This window comes from Chiloscyllium punctatum, chromosome 14, assembly GCF_047496795.1.
Source record: "Chiloscyllium punctatum isolate Juve2018m chromosome 14, sChiPun1.3, whole genome shotgun sequence".
Taxonomy (NCBI): domain Eukaryota; kingdom Metazoa; phylum Chordata; class Chondrichthyes; order Orectolobiformes; family Hemiscylliidae; genus Chiloscyllium; species Chiloscyllium punctatum.
In genome coordinates this window covers 12665042-12676124 of record NC_092752.1, presented here as the reverse complement: position 1 = coordinate 12676124, position 11083 = coordinate 12665042, and the positions used below count along the sequence as shown (strand labels likewise).

General features: G+C 41.4%; 1 non-coding gene across 1 annotated transcript; it reads right to left on the bottom strand.

Annotated features, from left to right (window-relative positions):
- Window positions 1–9915: 9915 nt before the first annotated feature.
- On the bottom strand, window positions 9916–10022 carry LOC140485799 (U6 spliceosomal RNA). Its single transcript, XR_011962462.1, has one exon. It is a non-coding gene; the product is annotated as a U6 spliceosomal RNA (small nuclear RNA).
- Between the last annotated feature and the right edge of the window lie 1061 nt (window positions 10023–11083).

The window sequence follows — 11083 nt, the reverse complement described above, 5'->3', positions numbered from 1 at the left end:
TCTTAAAGCCAATGAAAAGAAGCATTACATAACATTTTCGATGTTCCTTTGGGATTATCCTTTGCTCATCCACAATGGAGAATTGGAATAAAAGTCTTTTCTTCAGTGTTCAGACTACTCTGTCCCAGGAAAGTCCACCCCATCACAGGATTACTTTAAACCTAACCGGACCAGCGGTCATAATCCAATAGGATCTAATTTAATCCAGGTGAAGGCAGTCTCACCAACCAGGTGGAGCCAAAAGGTGTGGAGGGTGTTTGTCTGTTGTCAAAGCAGGCCATTTGTGCTCATTTACAATTTCCAGAAGCTTGCCATGATTGAATTGTCTGTCACATTCACCTGACAAAACATTACAAAAAGCATTCATTAGCTGAAAGTCATTTGCTTTGGAAGACCTTAAAACGTAACATAAGGAAAAATTAGAAATTAATTATTTCCTTGTCTCAGGCTTTCTGCAGCCTAGTTTACTCAGAAGAAGGCTTGAGCAGTTTAAGGCTCCTTACTGCTGGCTAATTCCCGCACCAGGTTTTTGAGCAACTTTGCAGTCAATGTTGGATATCTCCATTCTTGATTACAGGTGTGGTGTAAAAAGTCTGTCCATGAGTAGGAATGATATTCATTTTTGGTTTGTGGGTTTTACTCATTATCAAATAAGATAGACATTTTGTTGTAAGGTTAACAAGTCATCCTGTTTTTCTCAGATAGTCCTGTTGACAGGTATGACCGTACCTAGTGTAAAATCCAACCGAATTACCTTCCCTTGTGGCTCTGTGGATTTAAGAACAGGAGGAGGCAATTCCACCCATTGAACCTGTTCTGCCATTGAATTGCATCATGGTTGGTTGGTAGTTCAATTCCATTTACCCATCTTTTCTCCAAATCTCTTGATACCCAACAAAAATCTATCAAAATCTCCACTTAATCTATCAGCTGCAACGTTTTGGAAAAGAGATTTCAGAAAATAAGATTTCCATCACCCTATGCATGAAAACAATGTTTCGTGATGGCATTCCTAAAAGGCCTAGCTTGAAGTTTCAGTTGATAGCACCTTGTTCTGGATTCTTGAGCAAACAAGTTCTCTGCATCTACCCTACTGAATTTTTCAATTTTTTTAAAGACCTCAACTGGTCAAACATTTAGTGTATGAATGGAATTTGGCCAGTTCTTTATATAATGGAATTTCATCTGTTGCTGACTTTATGTCTTAGCTTTCTTGTCAATGACTGTACTAACTTAATCTTAGAAACTGAGAAAATATTAGATTCCCTACAGTGTGGAAACAGGCCCGTTGGCCCAACCAGTCCACACCGACCCTCTGAAGAGTAACTCACCCAGACCCATTTCCCTCTAACTAATGCACCTAGCTTTGGGCAGCACAGTGGCACAGTAGTTAGCACTGCTGCCTCACAGCACTAGAGACCTAGGTTCAATTCCTGCCTCAGGCAACTGTCTGTGTGGAGTTTGCACATTCTCCTCATGTCTGCGTGGGTTTCCTTTGGGTGCTCCGGTTTCCTCCCACAGTCCAAAAATGTGCAGGTTAGATGAATTGGCCATGCTAAATTGCCCGTACTGTTAGGTGAAGGGGTAAATGTAGGGGAATGGGTCTGAGTGAGTTGCTCTTCGGAGGGTCAGTGTGGACTTGTTGGGCCGAAGGGCCTGTTTCCACACTGTAAGTTATCTAATCTAATGGGCAATTTAGCATTGCCAATTCACCTAACCTGCATATCTTTGGGGAGATGAGATCATTGAATATTTGAAAGCACAGGCAGATAGATTCTTAAAAAAAAATTGTTGGCAGTGGGTCTGGCGGCATCTGTGAAGAGAAAACAGAATTAACCTTTCAAATCCAGTGACCCACCTTCAGAATGAAGACCTTCTGAAGGAAACATTAAACTCGAAACATTAACTATGAGGAAACCGGAGCAAACCCACGCACATATGGGGAGAATGTGCAAATTCCACATAGACAGTTGCCAGAGGATGGAATAAAACCTGGGACCCTGGTGCTGTGAGGCAGCAGTACTAACCACTGAACCACCATGCCACACTATCATGCCTAATTGGTATTCAGATGGGACACCAGCTAATATAGTAGACAATGAGTTAGTAGTGTGGTATTGTCTCCCTACTTTTGAGCCAGAAGGGCTAGGATCAAATCCCACAATAGCCCTGGCAGGATGGCTTACAGGTTGTTTTTCATTTTATTGACCACAGGCCTGTTCCTCACGATTTTGACTACCTTCCTCCATCTTCATTCTGCCTCAAGCATTTTTCCTTCTTGTGCGGTCTTTGCATTTCAACTGCTTCTCCACGCTGACAGATTTGCCATCAAATCCCCTTGAAATGTTTCACACAGCCTTTCTCTTCTAGACTCTGATCAACCTGCAGTGATAAAAGCCATCTGTTGTTGGACGATAGTTCACTCGGAGTTACTGGTTTGTGATGCGGGAATGTGGCTTCTGTGGGATGGCTTTACATTACACAATATCCAGTTTTGTTGTGGGATGTTGTATAATAGGGCTTTTGCTCTTGCTTTCATTTGTTTTTGTTTGTTTTCTCTGTTATTGTTTTGACTTTCAGGATCACTATTGGGCAGTGGTTGGCAGGGGATGGTGAACGAACCACGGACCACTCATAATTAACTCTAAAAACAACAAACAAACAGACTGACTGCAATTGTACTGAGGATGTGTTCTATAGAGGGACCACCTCGTGCTCAGTAGCATTCCAAGACAGTCACTGCTGCCTTATACAGTACCATGTCTGAATGTTAATCCTTGGATTGCTTTCTCCCCCATAGATTGTCCTATGATGAGAGACTGAGTAAATTGGGCTTGTATTCACTGGAGCTTAGAGGAAGGAGAGGCAATCTCATTGCGATGTATGGGATTCGGAAGGGACTTCGTAGGATAGATGCTGAGCCACTGTTTCTGTTGGTCAGTGAATCGAAAACACAAGGGGTCACAGTCTTCAGAAAAGGGATGTGTCTAGGAGAAATTACTCCATTTCAGGATTGCGAGTCTGTGGAATTCAAAGTCCCAGAGGATTGCAGGTGCTCCATTGTTGAATACATTGTTGAAGACTGACATAGACGTTTGGTCTTTCAGAAAATAGAGCATTATGGGAAGACAGCAGAAAAGTTGAAGCCCAAGATCAGTTGGAGCAGGCATATATAGTCTTCTTCTGCTCCTACTCTCTACGTTCTGGAAGGTTCAGAAATCTGGTTGTTGGCTGATACATCTTCCAGAGGTATGATTTGGAGGTGCCGAAGTTGGACTGGGGTGTACAAAGTTAAAAATCACAGCAGGTGATTATAGTCCAGCAGGTTTATTTGGAAGCACTAACTTGTGGAGTGCTGCTCCTTCATCAGGTGGTTGTGTGACAGGAAGATAATTTATTCTTGCATAGGATGTGAGTATCTTTGGCAAGGTGAGCTTTTGCTGCTTCACCCTTCAGAAGATGGTAGTGAGCTAGCCTCTTCAACTGTTGTAGTCCAGCTGATGGTGGTACAGCCATAGTATGACCCAGTGACAGTGAAGGACTCATTTCAAGTCAGGACAATGTGCGGTTTGAGGGGAACTTGCAGGTAATTGTCTTCCAATGTACCATCTCCCTTTGCTCTTCTAGGTAGTAGAGGTCATGAGATTGGGAGAGTTTTTGCAAGCAGTTACATTATATTGTTTAGGTAGAACACACAATAGTCGTTGTAAATCAGTCGTGGAGGGAACGATTGTTTAAGATGGTGAACGGGGTGTTGCCGATCAGGCTGCATTGTCCCAGATGATATTCAAATTTTTGTGTGCTTCTGGAACTGCACTCATGAGCTTAACCAAAATGGCACCACGAACAGACTTCAAATTGTAAAGATACAGGAAAAGATAGAATTGCTTTCCATTGAGCAATAATATCATGGAGCAGCATGTCCCAAATGAGTTCACAAGCAATGTTGGAATGTTTGAAAAGATGTGGGTTTTAAAGAGCATCTTCAGGGAAGAAAGAAATTGAGAGAAATGGAGAGATTTGGAGTGGGAATTACAGAGCTTAAAGCCTTAAACAATCGAAGGCAAGGCTGCCTAATGCAGGAGCAATGAAAAACTGAGACTTCTCGAGAGATGAAAATTAGAGAGGAGCACAAAGATCTTAAAATATTGGAGGGCCACAGTTGATACAGAGATAGAGAAGGACAAGGCCATACAGGGATTCAAGCAGGGATTCAAAATTTAAAATCAAGATAAGTACCAGGAGTCAATGTTGTTTCGTGAGTATAGGGAGTTAAAATATGGGTAACAAAAATTTAGATATACTCATGTTTACAGAGGGTGTAAGAAAAGAGAGGTAGCCAAGGGTTGGAGTAGTCAAGCCCATACATAAAAAGAGAGTTGTAACAACAGGTGTACTGAAGGTGAGAAGTCAGTGATACCATCGCGACTGAAGTAGTTTGTGTTTGTGATGGAGATGACATACAGAGACCTAACTCAGCATCAAATAGAATAGCAAACTTGAGAACAGTCCAATTCAACCTCAGTCAATTCCCAGAGAGAGGAGTGAGGTGCACAGCTGAAGACAATGGCTTTGGTCTTCCCAATATTTAATTAGAGGACATGTTAATGACCCAGATTTCAAAATGCAGGGCATAATTTCAAAGTGTGCAGATGACATCCAAAATTCTGAAATGCCGTGAGCCATGAGGAAGCAAATCCCAAACCTCAGGAGGATGTAGGCAAACTGGTGGAATGGGCAAATAGATGGCAGATGAAACTTAATGCAGAGAAATGTGAAACAGATTCATTAATGAGAGTGAATGGGGAATTGGACATAGTTAAGTAAAGGAAAAATTTTCCGGGCTATGGGAAAAGGGCAGGAGGATGGGACTAACTGGGTAGCTTATTCAAAGATTGGCATACACATGCTGAGCTGAATATACTCTTTCTTTGTAGTTCTAACGAGATTACACATTGTAACTAGATCAGTCCATTCCAGGATGAGTACATAACCTTTGCTCAAAATACCAGAGGAGCAAAGATTCCATTTGTGACACAAAAGCACTTCTTTAAACCTAATGAACATGTAGATTATTGGCAGATGTGTATTATTTTACCGATCAGACTGCCATCTTTACAAGTAATGACGTAACCTCACTCCCAAACATTGATGTTCATGTCTAGTCCTTGTAGAAGGTGGTGTGTTTCGGTTACTTTATGCCACCTCTGATCTCTGGCTATCGAGAAACACATTTTACCCAAATGTGTATTTTATTTTGTACCTTCAAGGCAGTAAATCAGTTCTTTCAACATGAGCTCACTATTAATTTTCAACCTCAAAGGATCTGGATGGGAAGTCTTTGCCAATCAACTTTCTGGTACTCTGTTGCACTGACAGACTTGGTTGGACCTCATCCCTGACACAAGGCCATACATGTGCACTGCAGGCAGCATTTAGTCAGCAATCTATTCTTCATTAATTACTAATTCACAGAACTGAATTTCCATTTAAAGCAGGCCCAGCTGTGCGGCATGCAGCCCGTGAGAACCCCTGGTCACACCATGCGCCTGGAAATCCCAACCCTCACACATAGGCTGGCTCAGGAGTGAAGAGGCAGCTGTGTCAGAGTCTGGGTGTGTCACCAGGGTAATCCAGGCTCCCCTTACCCCAAATGCTTTTCAAGACTAATATCTCTACAAATGGGGCAATGGGGTTGGGGCTCTTTTAGTCCAGTGGTAGTGTCCAAACCCTGGACTGAGTTCAAATCCCAAATGCTCCAAGGATGTGTAATAGCAACTGTAAGCAGGATGTTTACAATAATTTTTATAATCTCTGAACAGGTGGGGCTCTGATTTATTTTTGTGTTTCCTCACATCCTTTATGCCTGAATTATCACGTTCACCTTGATTGTTTTGCTCCATCACCTAATGTTCAACAGCATCTGTCAATTGACCATCCCAACAGTTCAAGCACCAACCTCCAGTCAGAACAATGATGGCCAACCCTCTGTTTCTGTAAAGTATTGATCAAAGCAATTCAAATCTCTGTTACGCACGGTCAAGCACCCAATTCCAGTGAAGAACAATACATTTCCCATCGAACATTGGTAATTTTCACCAACTCATTTACCAGATGGAACCTTCACTCCTGAGTCATATTTCAATGACTTCAACTGAAACAAGTTCAGATTCCAACTTCTCGGTGTTTAGCAATATTTCAGTTCACAGCAGTTGATCTGAGAATGTAATTCTGAACAGTTCTAACTGAACAAAGGACCACTGCTAACCTGCCATTTTATTGCCTGGGAATGAAGTGTTTATTGGGTCTGAGTTATAGCAGATCTGAAACTGCATGGAATTTTCCATTACACATTCATACCACAGACATGTACAAAACTCATACAAACATAGAAATCAGCTGCTTGGTCATACCCAAGGAAGACGATGCAAAATAAAAGCAAAAATGGGCCATATTTTCCCACCACTCAGTAAGATCATCTCCTACTAGAGCCTTCCACTTTTCCTCCCCATTTATCACAATTGAAGATTGAAAGAAATGATAAGTCTATCTATTTAGATGGAAGCCATGATGTGGAGGTGCCCGGTGTTGGACAGGGGTGTACAACATTAAAAATCACACAACACCAGGTTATAGTCCAACAGGCTTATTTGGTAGCATTAGCTTTTGGAGCGCTGCTCCTTCATTGGGGTGATGAGAGAGCAGCACTCCAAAAGCTAGTGCTTCCAAATAAACCTGTTGGACTATAACCTGGTGTTGTGTGATTTTTAACTTTGTTTAGATAGAGACTGCTTGTTCAGAAGAGCCCTCCAGTTCAGACTGACAAAGACTTTTCTTCCTTTATCAATATCCAGAAATGCTCTTACACACAACTGAACGTCTTTTTTCCATGGAAGTAGTTGCATTGGAGGCAACGGCTCATTGCGTCTCTGGAGTGAAGAAATTGACATATCAAGAAAGATTTATTTCGAACAGAACTCAGTATATCTTATCCTCTATTAACCACCACCACTACTGGATCTGTTACACATTAGATGCTTTTCAAGTGCAGTTATGAAATGTTCCCTAGTGAAATAGTTATATGTTACACTTCAATTCCTAGTTCTTATGTGTCTATGTGTGCACATGTGCATATGTAACAAAGTAGTTTTTAATGGAGGTGGGAGAGCTGAGGAGGCAGAGCTTTTCAAAGGGTATTCCAGAGGCCAGCACCTGAATAACTCACAGGAAGAGAATTTTGAAACACTGGAGAGGAAAACAATGCTCTTTACATTTTTAAGACCCAGGGTCATGATCAAATATTCCCAAGGATGACATTGGCAAGAAGCAAAGATCATATACTGAGTTCCAAAAGTGTTGCATTACCAGAACAAATGCTCTGCATAAAAGCACGGGTCCAGATGTTATGGTAAGAATAATTATGTGATTATTAGTGCTGACTGTCAATAAGCTATTAATCAACAACAACATCTACATTTACAAAGCTCAACATGTAGGAAGTTGTAGTCCACTGTAGATATGGTGTTGTTGTAGGCAGTGGTGGTGAATGGTATATAATTTATCTATATAAATATAACTTGTGGAATTTGCATTTCAAAAGAGGCAGTTAGGTACTTCTGAGAAGGGATTTTGTTTAAGAAAATGGCAGAGTTCTTCCAGAATAGTGATTAGCCAATAGTTTGTCAGAAAGCAGGTGACTGCAGACCCCTGTGATGTCAATGGGAAGGTGTTCCTACTGTTGGTTTACGACAGGTAAGTTAAACATGTTATGCCTTTAGCTCTGTTTTCAGTACATAAGAATCTAGTACTAAGCAAGCTTTTAATTCAGTTCAGGGTTGAGTTTAGAAACAAGCTTAGCTGGTCTCCTAAAAGGAGCTCAGGCTAGATCAGGGAACAAGTCATCTCAGCTGAAAGAATTAGTTTCTGATCATTTCAAACCAAACGAGCATAGTTAGCAATCTGCAGGTCATTAGAACTGGGAAAGTTTAAATTCTCAGATTTGTGAAAAATTCATGTCGGGAGATTTGGAAAAGACTCATCCATACGTTTCCACAGACCATGAGAAAGAAACTGGAAAAAGTCAGCTAAGTAGAAATATCTGAAACGTAAACTTCTGTTAGAAACTTGAGATGGTGGGGTAATTTGCCAGACATGAGGTTCTCTAATAGATAGCATCAGGAAAAAAAACTGATCCTTGTTTTGCTGTGTGTTTTAAGTTCATTATAACTGGTTTCTTTATTTTAGTCTTTTCTAAAATCCTCTTTTATGTAACTAACTTCTGCTCTGTTGTTAAAGAAAATTTACAGCCTTGTGCATATTTCTGTCACTCCAGAGGGCTGCTCTCTCATTAGCGAAAGATGACTAGTGGTGGCTTAACTGAAGGTTACCACACCTCAGCTGAGGGGTCAGGTTGAGAAGGAAAGTCCTTTATGATAACCTCAGCTGGTGCAGGAATTGAACCCTTGTGGATGACCTCATTCTGAATTACAAGCTAGCCATCCAGCCAACTGAGCTAACCACAACATCACCTGGCCAGACAAAAGATTTACCTATTTTTCTATCAAACCAGTTTGCATTCTGGGTTCGAACTCATCCAGTGTTGATAAGAGCTGGAAGTTAAATGCTGTCATGAGCATACTGTAGGGAATGTTAAACCCTACTCCAGCTGGGTAGCCCTGCTATTGTCTGACCCTACCCTGTCCCTTCTGCATTGTGATTCAAGAGATGGAAAGTATCAATGAGCTGCACCAATGTTTCCATTCACAAGTTGAAAAACCCCACGAGCAAAGCCATGGCTGCCACGCTAAGAAAGAGCAACCAACGTCCATACAGTTCCTGTCAACCACTATTCAGATGGGTGGGATCGCAGGATACAAGGATCATAAAGAGCGTACACCTCATCAATCAGCCAACAGTAGCAGAGCCTGCCCCTGACCTCCCATTCAGATAAAGCACAGCACTTACTTGAACCTGCACAGAGTACAGGTGATGGTCAGATACTGAGTGGATAAGGGTCACAGAAGTTTAGAAAGACACCTTTCAGTCCATCACGTCTGCACAGGTTAGAATCATAGGGTTATAGAGTTCTATTGATTCTTGGAGCATTTTAACTTAATGCCAATCTCTTTTCTTTCACCCATGATCCTGCATGTTATTTCTCTTTAATAATTATCCAAAGTCTCTTGAATGGTTCCATTATATCTACCTCCACCAAACTTCAGAGCAGTGTATTCTAGACCTTATCTCCTCACTGCGTTAAAACGCCTTATCAGGTTCTTTTGTAAAACACTTTAAACCAGTAGCCTCTGATTCTTGATGGGTTTGTAGATGTGAACAGTTTTGCCCTATCCACTCTGTCCAGACCTCTCATGATTTTGAAAATGTTTATTGAATCTTCACTCCAAGGAAAACAGCTCCAACTTCTCCGATTTTTCTTCATCCCTGGAGTCATTCTCTTCTACACTCTCCCAAATGTGTTCCTCCTTCCTATAATGTGGCATCCACAGCAGTGCACAATGCTTCCACTGAGGCTAACCCATCTCATAAATAAGTTCATCATAACCTTCCTGCTCTTGGCTCTATGTTCTGAGACCTTAGAATACTGTCTGCTTTATTAACAGCTCTCTTTAGCCATCCTGATTAGATTCCCTACAGTGTGGAAACAGGCCCTTCAGCCCAACAAGTCCACACCAACCCTCCAAAGAGTAACCCACCCATTCCCCTACCCTATATTTACCCCTGACTAATGCATCTAACACTATGGGCGATTTAGCATGGCCAATTCACCTGACCTGCACATTTTTGGACTGTGGAAGGAAACCCACAGAGACACAGGGAGAATGTGCAAACTCCACACAGACAGTCACCCAAGGTGGCATTTGAACCCTGAGCTGTGAGGCAGCAGTGCTAACCACTGAGCCACCATGCTGCTTCACAAATTTCTGTGTCATCTTTGCACAGGGGCCATGCTAATTGTTTCTGTATTGTTCCAATTTTAGTATATGTGCTGCTGAAGCGAGCACATCCTGCTGTACTTAATGAGTTATCTACATGTATACCTGAGTCTTTCTGCTCCTGCCCCTTCAGAATAGTGTCCTTCATAATGTCTCACTGTGTTCTTGGTGCCAAAATGCATTACTCTCACTTTTCCACTTCACCCTTCTGTCCAGTTCAATAATGTGTCATTGTCCCTTCGAAGTTTGATACAGTCCTCACAGTTTTCAATTCTCTCAAGTTCTATGTCACCTGCAATCTCTGAAGTTACTTCCTGCACACCAAAATCACGATCATTTATACATATCAGACAAACCAAGGTTCCCAACACTAATCCCTGGGGAACTTTGCTGAAAACCCCAGTCCAAGAAGAAAAAATGTTTCCATCAAACATTCTTAAAATTCAGGTCATTAATCTTGAATAAAATGATGACTGATTTTTTTAACAAAGAAAATCATTACTTCTGAGAAACTCTCATCCCAAAAAAAGACCCAGCAACCACTGCTCTCTGCTTTCCAAACTGTCAGCTGATTTTGTATCCAGGTTGCTACTGTCCCTTTTATGCTATGCTCTATAACTTTCCCCATATGTCTGTCGTGTGGCCCTGTCTGAAACCTCTTTTGAAAGTCAATGCATACCACATCAACTGCCTTGCCTTCATCAACACTTTATGTGACAATAAAGCTAATTCATTCACTCATTCATGTTACTTCTTCAAAAAACTCCAGTATGATAGTTTGATATGATTCTGTCATTATAGCCTGGGCAGCATCTCCTTCGTGGGTAAAGGCAGATGGAAACTATTCATTTCGCACTCAGTCATGCCTCTTTGTAAATTCTCTTTTCGGTCCTTAATCAGCTGCACTCCTCCTTTTACACACTTTCACTACTGATGTGCTTATACAAGACTTTGGGATATCCTTTCGTGTTAGTAGCCAGTCTTTTTTTTCTAAACTTATCTTAATTTCTCATATTTGTTTCATCTCTTCCCATCTGTATCTGGCTTGGGTCTCAATTGGACTTATAACCTGACACCTGTCATAAGCAAGCCTTTCTTCCTTTAACTGAATTTCTATTGCCTTTGTTATC